The following is a 15,650-nucleotide window of genomic DNA, read 5'->3' as shown; positions in this document are numbered from 1 at the left end:
TTTAATATTTGCAACATGCTGCATTTCTTAACTCAATTGTCACATTACATTCATGGAAAATACTGCAGAAAATAAAAAATCCTCCAGGTTTGTGAGAGGTGTTATTGTTGCATGAAAGTAATCAGTGCCGGTAACATGATCAGCCCATAAAAGGCCTGTGTTGGCTCAAATAACGAAAGCTTTAACACAACACTCTAGTTTGCCAATATCACACAGTAAATCAATGCCTGTGAGACTCCCATTCTACACACTCAATCTAATTTCTTACATGAATGTTGCTTTATGACGTTACAAGGGTAAATAAATAATAAAAAGGACAAGAGATGGTCAATTTCCCACAGGTTCTCTTGTTCAGGTGTTTTCTTTCCAAGTTTGCCATCAGAAAACATTAGCCGAGCGCAGACTGAGTGTGTTTTCTTTCGCTACAGCGATCCAGCTATTGATTTCCTGCAGACTCTTGGGGTTCAATTTTGAAGAAGAAGAGTGCCTTGTTTTGATTCTCGCCTTGTTTCTTAGATGAGAGTCACTGAAGCGTCACATGGCTGCAGATCCTGAACCACCCTTTCCGTACCACTGGGAGAAAGTAGACACGATAAGCTCTCATCAGGTTGCTTTTTTTTTAAACCTTTTTTCACAATGAAGAAGAAGAAGAAAAACTTGTACCATTATTCAAAAGTATTTCTAAGTCTACAGAAGTTTAACACTAACAATGAATACAGTGTGTGACATCTATGAGTGATAGAAATATACAATACACTTCAAGGGCAGCTGTATTAAGCTTCATCCAGCTGCAGGAGACAGCACTCAGCACAAAGCAGAGGTGGACTATCTGAGAGCATTTTCTTATATAGTTGTTTCAGGGAGCTTTTAACACAAGTATCTTTACCTCTTTCTTTGTGTCCTCCCTCTCTCAAAGTGTTACCTCTTCCAGAGAGTAGGTGCATCCATTCCCTGTCTCTTTATCTTTTTCTTCGCCCCACTCTCTGACAGCGGTGGCGTTACGATTGTTAACCCCACCCCGACAGCCCCTGTTTTGTCAGCAAAAACGCTCCGAGGACTGGAGCGCTGAAAGATGCCCCATCTCCCTCTCTTTACTGAGAGGAAACCAAAATATATGGTTCAATTATAGGCCCTGTCAGGCCATCGTGAGTCTGTGATGGCCTACACTGAGCTAGAGGGAGATAAAGTCAACTAATGTGGAACAAGTGCAGTTCAGATTTTTCAGCCTCATTAGCTTTGTTTTAAACTCAAAAGCTGAAATTAGCAAGGCTTAAATCTGACTGTGAAAAGGTGCAATGAATCATTTTCAGAGGAAATCTTTTCTACTTTGTCGACTCAGAAGAAGAAGTCAGTTACACTGAGGAAGAACTGACTCACAGAGCAGGTAAGAAACAGAGGGAGACACAGCGAATCAATGTAGTTAACAGAAGTGATTTAGCGGATCAGTGAGTCGATGTGTGCGTCAGCCGGGTGAGTTAAGAGCTGAAGTTTTGGCTGCTGCTGCTGCTGCAAGCCTGAGAGGGATTTCTAACTTGAGGAAGTGAAGTTAATGTGGGATCCTGCGAAGTGGAGAGCTTCGTACAGCCGTTTTCAGCCCACGAGTTTGACACAGATGATAAGAGGCCTCGAGAAGAGTGCAAAGGCACATCCCCCACAGAAATGAAAAACACCTTTGCAATAGAGAGGAGAAAAAGATACCGTGGGGAAAACGCATGTATGAAAAAACAGGTCAGTTTTCTAGAGCTGCTTATCCAACATATGGTGTTCGCGTGATAATCTGACTTTTAATCAAAGGCCGGGGCACTGCTGATTGGTTTGCTAAGCTCCAGTTCATTGTGAGGAGACGGCACACATTAAATGAAAAAGGAAAGCTAAATTATATCAGAAATTCTGAGTCACCCACTACGTCAATAGCAGCATCATAGGCCCATCTTCAGCATCACCGACGCTATCAGGCTATCTGGGGTGAGCCGAGACACACCCATTGATATCCAGGCTCCTCTCCTCACAGCGTGCTCGGTTCAATAAGAGACACAGTGACACAAGCCGGAAAGCCTCCCATGCAGCCCTCAGAAGGTGGAGGTTACTGTGATCAGCATGGATTAGTTGTGTGATCAATGAGACATGGAGGTGGGTGAGGGGTTGGTGGCTTCGCGGGATGGAGGAAGCTTTGGTACCACCTCCTGAGAGCTGTAATGACTCTGACAGCTGATAGCCAGAGCGGTGGGAGGCAGAGGAGGAGCTGTGTGCGGTGCAGGAGATAAAACAGCTGTTCAGCCCAGAGGAAGGGTATGTGGATGAAAGCTGGAAACTACAGCGAGACAATCTACAGACACATAGAAGCCCCCATTCACCATCACACCGGTGTAACAAGTCAAAATACCATGTGTGCTAAACCTTGGATGTGTGAAGACATTATGTGAGGAACTAGTATCGTACTAACTGATGGTTATTGTATATATTTATGTATTTATAGGGGAAAATCAAAGCCAATTTATCCAATGATTATACTGACAACTGTTTGATTTGTTGTTTCTTCAATCTGGGAGAAAACAGGATGCAGTGTCCTCATGGTTCTGTTTAACCTGCTTGTTAAAGGTCAGTAATATGCCAGGCTTTACCAACGGGTCTGTTTACAAAAGGTTCAAATAGGTAGAGTCTGATGACGATGTAGCCCATGGGAGCGATGGCCAACTTTTCTAAACCTAAGGTGTAACTAGTGTTAAAGAACTTCTGGCGATTGCTTCCTTATCAGTGCGTTTCCATTATTTACAGTTCAACAGCAACCTGAGAAGTGAGACAGAGCTGGTGTCAAGGCACAATGTCCAAAAGCAGACTTGTTGCAGAACTTTTCAGGGATTACACAAATTACAGCCAGACTTCTGCGGTTCACGGTTTACATCATGGCAGCCCGTTTTGCTCTCCTCACAGTCTGTCATCATGCATTCAGATAATGCTCCGACCAATAGTGGACGATACTACTAACACTTCCCAAACCAACATCTCTCCTTTGACTACAGGTTCCAACCACTGTTCATCCGTGGCCATATTGTCCCAAAAAAACACGGACGATGAAGGAGAAAAAGGCTTATCTTCTAGCCCTAACCATCAATGCACTGCCCTCTACACTTTCTGCCCTCTGTTTAAAAGCATGTCCTTTTTTCTTTCACACCTCAGACAAACCGCATCAGAGTTCACTTGTTTGCATGTTTGGTCCTCACCAGAGTTCGAATGAGCTTTCACACCACTCCGAACGAGCCAGACAATCCCTGGAAACTGATCAGGACTTGTTTGAAGTGGACCAAACAGCTCTGGTGTGAATGCGACCTGAGAATATTAAGGTCAGCAGAGGAGTAAAGTGAACGAGACAAGACCTGAACACAACATAAAGAACTGATTTATAAAAGGAAAGAGATATTTGTAAATATTTGTTATGTGTTTATAAAACTACAAGAGATGCACTCAGAAAGGAACACCATGACTGACCTGATTTTGTCTGTTTTTACCTCCTCTCTACAGGTAACAGTTTTGTATCTGTTGTTCTCATTTCTCTGAGCAGTATATCATGCTCCAGTAAAAAGAATCTCCCTCGGTTATAATTAATATTCTGTGTATTACTGATGCAGGAGCAGTGTAACAGATTTGTTAGTCATCACCTCCTCCTGGGCTCACTTGAAGAAGACTTGGGTCAAGTGCTAGATAAGTGTGACTGTTGAGAAAATTACCCCTCATGTTTATTGACACAGGTTTGAAGCACTGCTCCAGAACAACACACCCTTCTAACCTGTTAAATATGGAGTTTTAAGGCAAATACTTCAGAACAAAAGCTGTTTCAATTTCACACTGTGAGAAAAAAACAGATTGTTGGCTTGTGCAGCCGATGAATTGAATGAATTACACAGATTTAAACTGTGATTGAGGGATGAGACTCACGTGCGCCGACAGGAACAAGTTCACCTCAAGCCCCTGATAGCTGGATGTAACAGATGACACCCAGCTGATCTTGAACTGTAGGGTGCCTGTCATCCCTGATGGCTGCTGGTGTAACATATTCATCATGTGCTTCTTACACAAGTGACGGAGGTGACAACAGAATGAAAAGTTGTCTTTTCAGATCTCTTTTTTCTTTCTGATCCACCAACAGTGCTCAAACATTCAAGACAAATCAGACGTAAAAGTTTTAGAAATAGTTTGTCATCTTTGACTTGAGTGAAGAAAACTACTGAGCCTCTTTACTGCAGCAAAAATACATATAGGACAAAGGCTAAAGCTAAAGTGAGGGCCAATTTATGCTCAAACACACAATATCATTCAAAAGCTTTTAGAGTGCAACCTGATTCTGAAATTTTGTCTCAAATAATCCCTTTCTGCCAACTATCCTTTACTTTATCGAATGCATTTCACTCAGTCAGTCAGTAAAGACATTTAAAAAAGCCTGGGATGAGTTGGTGTGCTTGTTTTGGCACTACAACCCCGCATGGGACTCTACATTGAACCGCTCTGAAGAGTGTCCTTAAACTGTCTTTCAGACCTCACCCCATGAATTGCCACATGAATGTTGCTATCGTAATCCTGCACATGCAAAATAAAAAACTCAGAAAGTGATGAGGACGAGAGCTCAGCACACACCATCAAGACTGAAAGACTCGTCCTCTCAGCTATGAATAATCTTGACATGGAAAGGCAAATGAGTAACACTCTCCCCCTCTGTCAATATTGATGACTAGGATGCCCTTGAGCAAGGCAATTAACCCCAGACTGCTCTGGCTGGGCTCCACTGAAAGACCACGCTTGTGCTGGGTGACTACCAGGTGTGAACTGAATGAAGGCCTGTATGTGAAGGTGGGCGTGTGGCAAAGAAAAGTCATGCTTTAAACCACAGCGATTTAAAAAAAATGTTTTTAAGACTGTTCATACTGGATACCACACACATGCACATACAAACACATACACACACAACATATGCATATTCATGAAAGACATCTATGACATCAAACCATTTTGCCCCCCCGTTCCAGGTGACTGTGGTTGGACTCAAACAAGTCTTCTATTTAGTGTTGTTGTGAGGAGAGGTGGAGGGGGTTTACCTGGATGAACACACTGAGCCAGTGTTTAACCCCAGAGCGCCGTCATTCAGCAGCAGCTCTGCAGCATAAATGCACCACTGTGTGTGCGCATGTTTGTGGAAATTAATGTGCAGCTCAAACACTGGGGTCACTGTCTGTATGAGTCATTACACACATTTGAGTATTTATGGAGACTTTTGTTGCATTCTGTTAATGAAGCGAAACATTTTGAAGCCATGAATCAAAAAGAGCTCAAACAAGGTATGTGAAGCTCCCATTTCTGCTCTGCTTTGACTTCTTGCTGCCAGATCACTTCCTGTTTTGGCACAAGAGGGTGTGGAGGTGTAAAAGGTGTCACAGGAGGGGGAGACAGTGAAACCTAAACCTGGCCTCCCTAGGGTCCTCAGTGTCATTTCTCTCCACTGAGGAGCAGGCAGCCTCTCCTCTGAGTCAATCCTCTGGCAGTGCACCTACGGTTGGGTATGCCACTCTGCCAGGCAGGAGGGGGTGAGGGCTGGAGGGAGGGAGAGAGGGAGGGAGGGAGTTTGGAACAGGAAAAGGGCAGGCTGCATACCCTGAGGCTGGCTCTGTGCAGCTGTCAGAATCCCTGACCCCCATCCACTCCAACCCCCAACCCTGTCTCTGCCACCTCCAGCTTCACATAGGTCACCGACTCTGGGCAGCAGAGGGCACCGAAGTGAAAGGGCACAATCACTCCGTTGCTCCTTCAGGGCAAGCAGGAGAGAAGGGGAGAGAGGGCGAGGCTGGTGTGCATGTCTCTTTAAGAAATGCACCTTTTTTGATAAACCTGCACACACATCCCTGCACAGCTTGTTACTCGCCTCTCAAACATCCTCTGAAGTGATGTGGGGGGATTTTTATTCATCAAGCCTGCTTGTTAAACTAATTTATGATACTACATCTGAATAAATGCAGAGCGTGGGAATTATATCCCCCAAAGGACACATTTGAAATTCCTAAATGCTGATTAGATAACTCAATGTTTGAACAACTTTTTCACATTTCACAATATTTTAAGAAATCATTGTGAAAATGTGATATCAGACAGCACAACCCACACATACATCTTTTATGCGTGAGTTTTTGTTTAACTAAAAATGCATTTATTGAGTACTTAACATTAACAGCCAGCAGCTTTGACAGCTTTGGACATGACATTGCTGCTCTGCTGGGCTCGACAGGACAGCGATGTCCCCAAGCTAATTGGGAATTAACTGTGTGTTTGTTCTGGCGATGGGTAAAGTGGGCAGCTCGTACATCACCGCTTTTAGCACAATACATTTCATAGAATCCAACTGAAGGTCACCGCACTCCTCTGATGGTACGGTGAACGCAAGGTTAGCAGTCACACACAGAGAGGGGAGAGGACACAGAGGGAGAAGAAGAGAGGTCAGCAAACATCCCAAAGTGAAGATATTCAGTCTGTGGCCTGGCGGGCTCCAGCTGTGTGTGCAGCTCAGAGTGAGTGGGCCGGTCACCTTGGCTCGGCGGGTGATGATAGCAAAGATAACTGCGAGGAGGAGGATCTGAAGAAGGTCAGAGCGAAATAGCAAGAGGCCACTTGAACAGCTGATGAGAAAAATCACAGAGGAAGCTACAAGGTGAGAGGCAGAAAGTGGCTGACAGAAAGAAATATGAAAGAGGAAAAAAGGATTGTGCCAACAGCTAACATGCTTGAATAAGAGGCTTTGCACATGCATATATAAACCAAGAGAGTTTATATGAGAGGAAGATGAAGCTGAAGGCCCTGTGGCAGGGGCTCCTAAAGCACACACATTCTTCACTCTTACATAACAATTATTTTAAGAAACAAAGACTTTGCTAATAGTAGAAGTTCAACTTTTACTTCTTTACTAGATTGAAAGAAATACAAGAGCATGCTCTGAAACGTACAGATAGAAGGTAGCCCCATGATGGAAGTTTCTGCACAGAGCTAGCTGGACATCACATGAGACTCTGATTTCCTCCAAACTCTTCAGTGTTAGCTCCTGCCAACAGTTCTTCCAGTCAGTCACACACATCACATTCGCCTATTTCTCTCTCTCTCGTCTGTTTTATCTGGAAAAGTCTTCACGTTGTTTTCATGCTGTTATGTCTTCGGAGCATTACATGCACTGATATGCAAAGAAGTCATCTTGACTGTGTGTTATTAAGGCTGAAACATCTCTTAGTATTGGAGAGGCAGCTTGTGCAATGATGCAAAATAATGGAACATTCTCCTCAAAGTGCTAAAGCTACAGTAATGAGACTGTTTTGAAAATGTGGTAGAGAGCGCAGATATTTGTGACAAAATGTAGGAGAGTATATATGACAGGCAGTCAGGGAAATAAATGCTCAAACTACTGATGAATAAAAACTCTAACTAATACTATGTTTTTTGTTTCTTTTTTCTTCTCTGCCCACCATGTTTAACTCTACTTTACACAAGGATGTCTTTTGAAACCAATCTGAGTAAAGGACGACATTAATGTTTAGATCTCCCTCTGCGTGTGAGGTTCACTGTGGCTGCCTTAAAAAGAAAACACTAACAGTCTAAGATGAACATCTCTAAAAAAGACCCGATCCATCAGATTCCCCATGTGGACAGAGCACTGCGTGCAGACGCAGAGTGACCCCTTTTTGCATCTAATATTGATGCGTTCTGTCAAATGACCCCACGACATGAGCAAGTGTTTTCACTGAGAGCACAACCAGGAGCGTCAAAGTACTGTAATGCATTTTGTCTCTGTATGTTTCATAACGGGCTTCCTGAAGTGGATGTTCACATGAGTTCTCACCTCCAAAAACACAAAGTGACAGGCAGGCTGTTTGTCTCCTGCCACTCTGCATCATCTCTGACAACAAGACCTATAAATATAAAGAAATACTCCCATAGAGATAGGGACATCTCCTCAGAATGTAAAGGCATATTTAACTCAGAGTTAAAAGAAGAGAAAACATTGATGCTATAGTTTTAAAAATTAAACTTAACCAACTTCTATTTCTGCACTGTGAACCAATTTAAGCATTTAAAGCTCCTTTTTGTGAATAGCTTTCTGTTTTGACAGTCAATATGGAGATTTAAGCAATGAACTCCTCAGTGCAAGCTTTACTGGCTTAAAAAGACAAGCTGTTCTAGTCACAGAGATCTGCCTACAAGTACCGAGATGCATTGCAACTGAGCAGCTACAGCTTGGCCTCTCTCTGCTGCATTTATTTGGCAGCTAACACAAGCTTTAAAACAGCTGAAAATTAGAGCAAGCCAAAACGCGGTTCAGGGTATCCTTATCCTAACCATCTCAGTTACACACATCAAACTGGGATAGAGAGATAAACACCTGACTTCAAAGTTACTGCTGCATAAAAAATTAACTAAAAACTAACTTTACATCATTAAAATGAGCTTAAAAATTGTGAACATACAAAACAGACTGATGCACATATTTACTCTAAAAAAGATCATGCAAACATTTGATTGTCATTTACAATTTTAAAGTGTGTCCCATGTGGCCTTTTAAACAAACTAGCAAGGGGAAACAGAGCGAATGTGTGGATGCTGATGTGCTCTAAATGAAGAGTTGTAGAAGAGGTGATGAGAAATGATCAAAACACAGATGTTATTCTGTCAGTGTTGTTCTGCATGCAGTTGCAGGCTATGTGGGTGCTTATAATTAGGGTATTTCTGTTACATAATCACCTCTTTCACCTGCTCTTGGACACATTGTTTGTACCAACATTCAATTTTCTCTCTCACACAAACTTGTTTCATTTTTTTTAAACAGCCAAATCAAACTGTTTAATATCAACAGTAATACAAATACTAAACTGAGTAAGTAAAGTGGATTATGTCCATGATAAAAGCATTAAATCACTATAAAAGATAAATTAAATCAGATGCAGGAGACTTCTTTTTGAAAGCAGGAGACACCCTTTGCATTTTTTTATTTGCTCCTGTGGCAACAAAACATGTGCAAGGTTACCCTTTTTGTCTACAATAAATCCAGTTAGCAACAGCAAACATTTCAATTGCGTGGCTGGGTCTTATTCATCCTCTTACTAATAATGGATGCAATCAAAACTACCTCATAAACTGGGAGTTCCTTCCTTTGAAGACTCTGCACTCTGTTTATGTGCTGTTAAGCTAGCTTCACGTGTTTTGCACCTAAAAATGGGGCACTTTGCATTGGACATCAATAAAACTAAATACTGCACTGGTAATTTCAGGCTTAATGAAAGGGTAAAATACAGTGTGATTCAAGATCTTTATGGTCCCTTGAAAGAGGAAAAAATGTTGTTCTCAACTCAGCTGTGACTCTGCATTGTTGACAAGAAACCACAAAACTCCAAAACAGAGCTCTTTATACATTTTTGCCTTCTCATTTGTGTTCACCATAACAATCCAGCTAGCTTAACCAAGCATGGTTTGTGGTGACAGCCACAAAGAAGACCTCCAAGTTGAATTTACACTCTCAAATTTACATTAACCACATCTACACAGACTGTGATTACAGCTCTGTATTCCTGAAACCAGAAGTCCCACACCAAACAGCTCATGACGAACAAGTGTACCATTAAACACCAGCTCTACTCGCTCTGCCTCCACTTCACAGAGTCCAAACTCTCTAAAGCTCTTTGGCATAACATAGAGTGATAAAAAGCTCAAATGATTGTGAAAAATTATTGCACACTTAATCAGAACAGCATGATAGATTGTCACATCTATCAGGCATGGATGTTCAGCAGGAAAAGGCCGTTTCAAAAGGTGCTGACCATAAATAAAGTGTGTACATACAGAGCAGCTGCACTATGTCATGTTCTATAAATCAACGTTATGATGTTCAGCTTGATTTATCAGACCGCTGACTTCTTGCAACAATTATTGAGCGTATAGCTTTCAGCAGCAAAAGAAGTGTTCAGTGGATAATCCAATAAACTTAAGTGATACTTTCTGCTCCCTTTATGGAGACAGACTGATTCAAACATCTGTACAACAACAAAATACTTCTCTCTCTGTACAGATGAAATTGAAATGTCAAACTTCAAAAAAATCCTCCAAGAGCATAAGGAAGTTAAATGTCTCATAATTGCTCCCAGGAAATTGTATTCAATGTGTGCGTGGAATCAAAGCACGTCATGACAACACGTCCATGTCCCGGGGTATTGCATGCAAAGTCAAATTTTTGCCCCCTTCAAAAAGCAATGGACCCTGAATATGCAGTCAGTTATGATATGTAGCTGCATGCCCCTCAGCAGGACATGCAGATTTACTGGACACAGAGTTATGTAATCATTTTATGAAGGTTTCCAGTGCAAAGCTAAATAAATATCTTGAAATGATGTAATTTCCCTGACACTATACTTCATGTTTTCAGAAGTGACTGACAGAAGTCGAGGTCAATTTTAGAAATTAGTTCAAGTTTCCACAAGAAAGCTGTTTTAAAGTGGTTTGAATTAAGAGAAAAGAAGATACTTTATTTTCTACTTTTAAGCTGAATGTAATATCAATGGGCTGCGGTGCACATTGCACAGTGCACCTTGGGGGGGAGCTTATTGACAATTTTCAGAGGAAGATACTATTAAGAAGGATCATTAAGTCAGGATGGGAGCACAATGTAAGGAACAGAGGAGGACTGAGTGCATGAAGGAAGCAAGGTTTGCAAATATCGACCAACTGCTGACTGTGAAAGAGCAACTTTTATAGTTGTTTTAGGACATCCTAGCTCAGAGATGTAAGAACAAACAGACAAGTTCCTACAATAAATATCTCCTAAACTGCTTTATGGTTATCCTCGTTTTTTATCCTCATGCCACAGAAGCAGTTTTCATGGTTTATTTTACATGTATTTACTTGTCATCACTTATAAAAGTTCAAAGTATTATTTTTCACTACAGGTCGACAAGTGTGGAGAAGAGGGATTAGACTGCTGCTGTCCTGATGAGCAATTACGCACAACCTCTCAAATCCATAATCTTTATCCACACCTAACGTGAAGTTAATCCACCAATCAGGTAAAAGCAATGAGCGGAACACAAAACTCTACAACATCATGTTTGCTTTTCACAACTCAAGCCAACCTGTACACCTGAAACTATCGCATCAGCATCAATTAAAGCCCAAATGAAAAAAAAAAACTTTCTCATCTCCCAGAGACAACACTCCTCCTCACGGTTGACAGAACAAGATGAAGAAAAAGAGAAAGACGCTCAGTCTTACCGGTCCCGTTCCGTTTCCGACTTTCCCCCGGTGCTCAGTCCGCGCTCAGCAACAGTGGGAACAGATTGGGAACGTCTGGCTGCCAACTCAAAACGCAGAGCTGTCCAGTGCAGCGGTTTAGTGAAGTGACACACAGTTACGCAAACAGAGACCGGAAGTATCTTTTAAGGGTAAAGGACTCAACGTGTTGGCTGCAGAGTGGGCAGTAATAAATGATCTGTGGACGTTGATGTTCTTTTAGAGACGGAGAAGCCTCTTTAAAATGATTAAAGTACTTCTTATTATTTGTAGTATGTGTTAAGCATTAGACAATAACCTCCAACTAAATAGGGCCATTGAAAAAGACACCGAAAATTACAATAAAGAAAAATTGAATGCATATTTTAATGTTTGTATCCCTTATCTTGGCTATCATGTTTTTAAATGTAATGCATAACCCCAAAGCTGTAAATAATTTTGTTTTATTTTGGAAAAATCATGACCGGATATTTTCGCATTTCTTCTGGAATTTACTCCAGTTCACACTGAACAGCTGTTTCCTTCAACACACCACAGATCAACATTGTTCTTACACTTGTGACTGCACTTCAACTCTTACAGTAGGGCTGTTTCATTTAATTTTTTACTTTCATCTACATTAAAATAAAGTAGCATTAACAGTGATATTTTATTTCACTTCTTTTTCACTCTCTGCCCAGACATGCATTACATTTATTTATATGAAGGCTCATCAGGATTGAGCACTGATCTTTTGTCTTCAAGAATACTATACTCAGGGTCTTTCAACAAAAATGCTCTGTGTTGTATATTCTCAACTCAACTTTATTTAAATAGCAACTTTCATGAAGAAATACTCCCATCTCCTCAGAATGAAAAGGCATATTTAACTCAGAGTTAAAAGAAGAGAAAAAAAAATGATGCTAGTGTTTCCAATTCAACTTAACCAACTTCTATTCTTGCTCTGTGAACCAATTTAAGCATTTAAATCTCAAAACATGTAGCCCAAAGTGATTCACAGAGTAACAGACAGTCAGAAAACAACAGCAATGATAAAATTATAGAAGGCATGATTAAAAAATAAATTAAAAAATACTTAAAAAAGAAAAGAAAATCAACACAGTAAAATTAATAAAATAATTAAGAGTGGAAATAAAAGTTAAGAATAAGGTAGAGTTAACAAGATAAGATGAACACAATAAATAAATGAATAAGATAAATAAATACATGTTAAAACAATGGTTTAGATAATAATGATAAGAATAATTAAAAATAATAATAAAAATAATAAAATAATAATAAAAATAATAATAATAATGCAGTCCAGGGCTAAAATAAATTACTCCAAATTAAAAGCTAGATTAAAAAGGTAAGTCTTAAGTTTACTTAAAAAAATATATATTATATTGACAGTACATGCCCTTCAATATGGATGTATCATTTATTTTGTTGGCGTTTCATGTGATGAAGTCAATAAAAACTTAAATAACAAAAAAAAGAATACTATACTCAACTGTGTCCTCAAAATGTAACAAGTTTAAGTACAAATTCCCCAAATCTGTCTGTTGATTTGGATGATTGTGTTTACTATCCAGTCACTCAGCTGAAACTCAGACTGTTGATGATAATAAGCTACATAACATCAGACCTAAAGTGATGGTGACATTTAATCTGCCCTTGAAAGTAAATAATAATGTGAAAATGTAATGTGACAGAGTGTATAGTCTACTCAATGAGGTGTTTATGCCTCCAGATTTGAACAGTTTCCCAGACTCCAAAATGGTAACAGCAGGAACAATAAACATCTCTCAGTGCCAGCCTGGTTTTAGTCATCCAAGAAAAACATTGTTTAGTATGCAGTTTGCTGATGATGTCACCAAAATACTCCCCAGATCCCGGGCCTTTTTATAGTTCATTTGTTCCATTAAATTCCATTTCCCCATGGGCCCACATACTGATTTAAATGTGGCATAGTTAACAGAAAGGCTTATTGCCCTGATTATAGTGCGCTGAGCTCCTTCACACTAGCGTGACTAACTGAAGGAAATGCAAAGAACAGGTTGTCACCAGAGAGGTAATGGATGCTCCTGGCTCTCCTATTTATGAGCACTAGATATGTCCTTCTTCATGCAAATGTGCTGGCACTTGAACAAGCCGTGATCATAAAAATAACCCACAGTGAAGAACATGGGGACTACAGTAAATGAAACATGACACCATCATCGTTCCCCACAAGCATCCGCCATTAGCACCTCTGAGTAGGATGCTTGAAACTTCTCTATAACCATTTATGTTGATTTTTATCATTTGGATGGTGCTATTCAGCTTTTAAAAAATGAGACATGCCAGAAACATGGCTCACTTCTCTCTTTGACTATTAATTTGCTTTCTCAGTCTCAGTATGAGTCCTCTTTGCCAGTATCAGAGCTGCTTGTGACGGCTAAAGGGCAGGAAAGAAGCCAGATTCAGAGACCTAATAGGTATCTGGTCACTGTCCAACCCCAGCACCCCATCAAACCGGTGTGCACCTGCCTGGTATAAGGTTCCAGACAACACTGTTGAGGCAGCTTGCCCTTTTAGTGCTGACAGTGCTGATTATAGATTGCTTGTAGTGGTATATAAAGAGGTGGGTGGGATATGACCTTTGTCCTGCAGTTTTCATAAACAATCTCAAATTAAAAGAGAAGTCCTGAAAAGGAAAAACCTTGAATATAGAGCGTATTTCATTTAAGGGAACTTATAGCCTAACTTTAGTTGGTGATAAAAGTATAATAAAAATGACCCTGCTTACTGTACTAATGAATGAAAATCTTTAAAAACTGAAAACATTTTTGTGCAGCTGGATACTGAACCAGTTTATTTCTTTTGGGGCATTTTCTTTATGTCTGTAGGGTAAATATGGAGTAGCCGCATTGTCAACACTAAGCTAACTTAGCTTAGCACAAAGACTGGAAACAAGAGGATGCAGCTAGCCTGGCTCTGTCCAAAGGAAACAATCTTCCTGAACAAGTAACTCCAAAAAATCTTATCTTAAGTTTCTTATTTTGTCAGTTTAGTCTGGACAACAAACATGCAAAAATGACTTAATACGATCTGGTGATCCAGATTATGTCTTGGCTGGGACCAGTTACTTCCTTGTCAAACAAGTCCAAAACATTACCCACCCAGTGTTGACTTTACAATTCAGTTTTTGCACTTATAAAGCAAATAAGATATAATTTGTTTTTGAATACAAACTCAAATAAATATTATTTGTAAGCTGTATCGTTCCTAATGATTGAGCTAAAGTTGTTTACTCTGCTTTCAGACTTTGCACAGACATGAGCATGGTTTTAACCTTATCATCAAACTTTATGTACTCTAGATCTAAAAGATTTTACAAGGTAAGCTTTTTTTTTTTATATAAATGCATATTTTATTAGTGTTATATCATGGATAATAAAACCTAGCAGAGGGGAGCAGAGAGGATCATTGGCATCTCCTTACCCCTGCCTCTTGCCTAACCAACAGGGTACACTCTGCACAGGTCACCCGTCTATAACAGGGCTAACATACAAACAAGAAGACCTGCTCACACCTACTGGCAATTTATGAGTCACTGATTAAACTGGAACCAGGAGTATGGAGAGGGAACCCACACGGGGGGAACAAGCAAACTCCACACAAAAGCCTTTACTGAGTTTCTAATAATGAATCTTCTTGCTATGAGACACCTCTGCTTAACAATGCACCCCTGTGCACCCTTTAATGGTTCTTTATTACAACTTAAATAATGCATATTAAATATGAGTTTTAAAAGGTCCTGAAAGGTAAAGGGATTTCTGATAAGTCTTTCTGCATGCTCTTCTTGTGCTCTCTGTAGCTACATGCGAACACATGTGTGTTCCCCTCCTGCTGAGGTAATCTAGATTAGGTGTGTTGAGCTGTACAGTAAAAATTCATGAATCTTGACCGGTCTCTTTAGCCTCTCTAACACCCACTCTCATTGTTCTCAACAACCTGTCCATGCGTCAACATGGTTTCCAAGGCAACCTAAGTGGCAAGCTGTGTCAATCCAACATGAACTTTAAAATCCATCTTTAAATGGAGCCTCTGATGGACCAGAGTGAGGGTTGGAAAGGTGCAAAACAAAAGGAGGACCGGTGAAAGAAAGATGGCACTTCATGCAGATGATTAACTTCAGCATGAGTGCAGCTAAAGTGGCTTTTTATCAAGAAAGAAAAAATAAGACTGAACTTTGGAATGCTGAGCTCAAAAGAGGCTGAAAAGAGACGTATATGCATGATAAAAGAAAAATACATTTAGTCCTTTAATCCATAAAAACGTTCACGTTCTGCATCCTAAAACATGACTTACCACCACTTGTAGCTGTA

General features: G+C 40.3%; 1 protein-coding gene across 3 annotated transcripts in view; it reads right to left on the bottom strand.

Moving 5' to 3' along the window:
• Positions 1-15,650, bottom strand: part of znf385c (zinc finger protein 385C) — a 142,859-nt gene that overhangs the window by 120,961 nt on the left and 6,248 nt on the right. The window contains exon 1 of one of the 3 annotated variants that reach the window (XM_034711045.1): positions 11,281-11,392. The exons of the other annotated variants lie outside the window; for them this stretch is intronic. The gene's annotated coding sequence lies outside the window, so the exon portion shown is untranslated. Of the gene's footprint in view, positions 1-11,280; positions 11,393-15,650 lie in introns of those variants that run through there. 3 annotated transcript variants of the gene reach the window in all.

This window comes from Notolabrus celidotus, chromosome 20, assembly GCF_009762535.1.
Source record: "Notolabrus celidotus isolate fNotCel1 chromosome 20, fNotCel1.pri, whole genome shotgun sequence".
Taxonomy (NCBI): domain Eukaryota; kingdom Metazoa; phylum Chordata; class Actinopteri; order Labriformes; family Labridae; genus Notolabrus; species Notolabrus celidotus.
The sequence above is the reverse complement of the archived record's forward strand: the minus strand, read 5'-3'. Positions and strand labels throughout refer to the sequence as shown.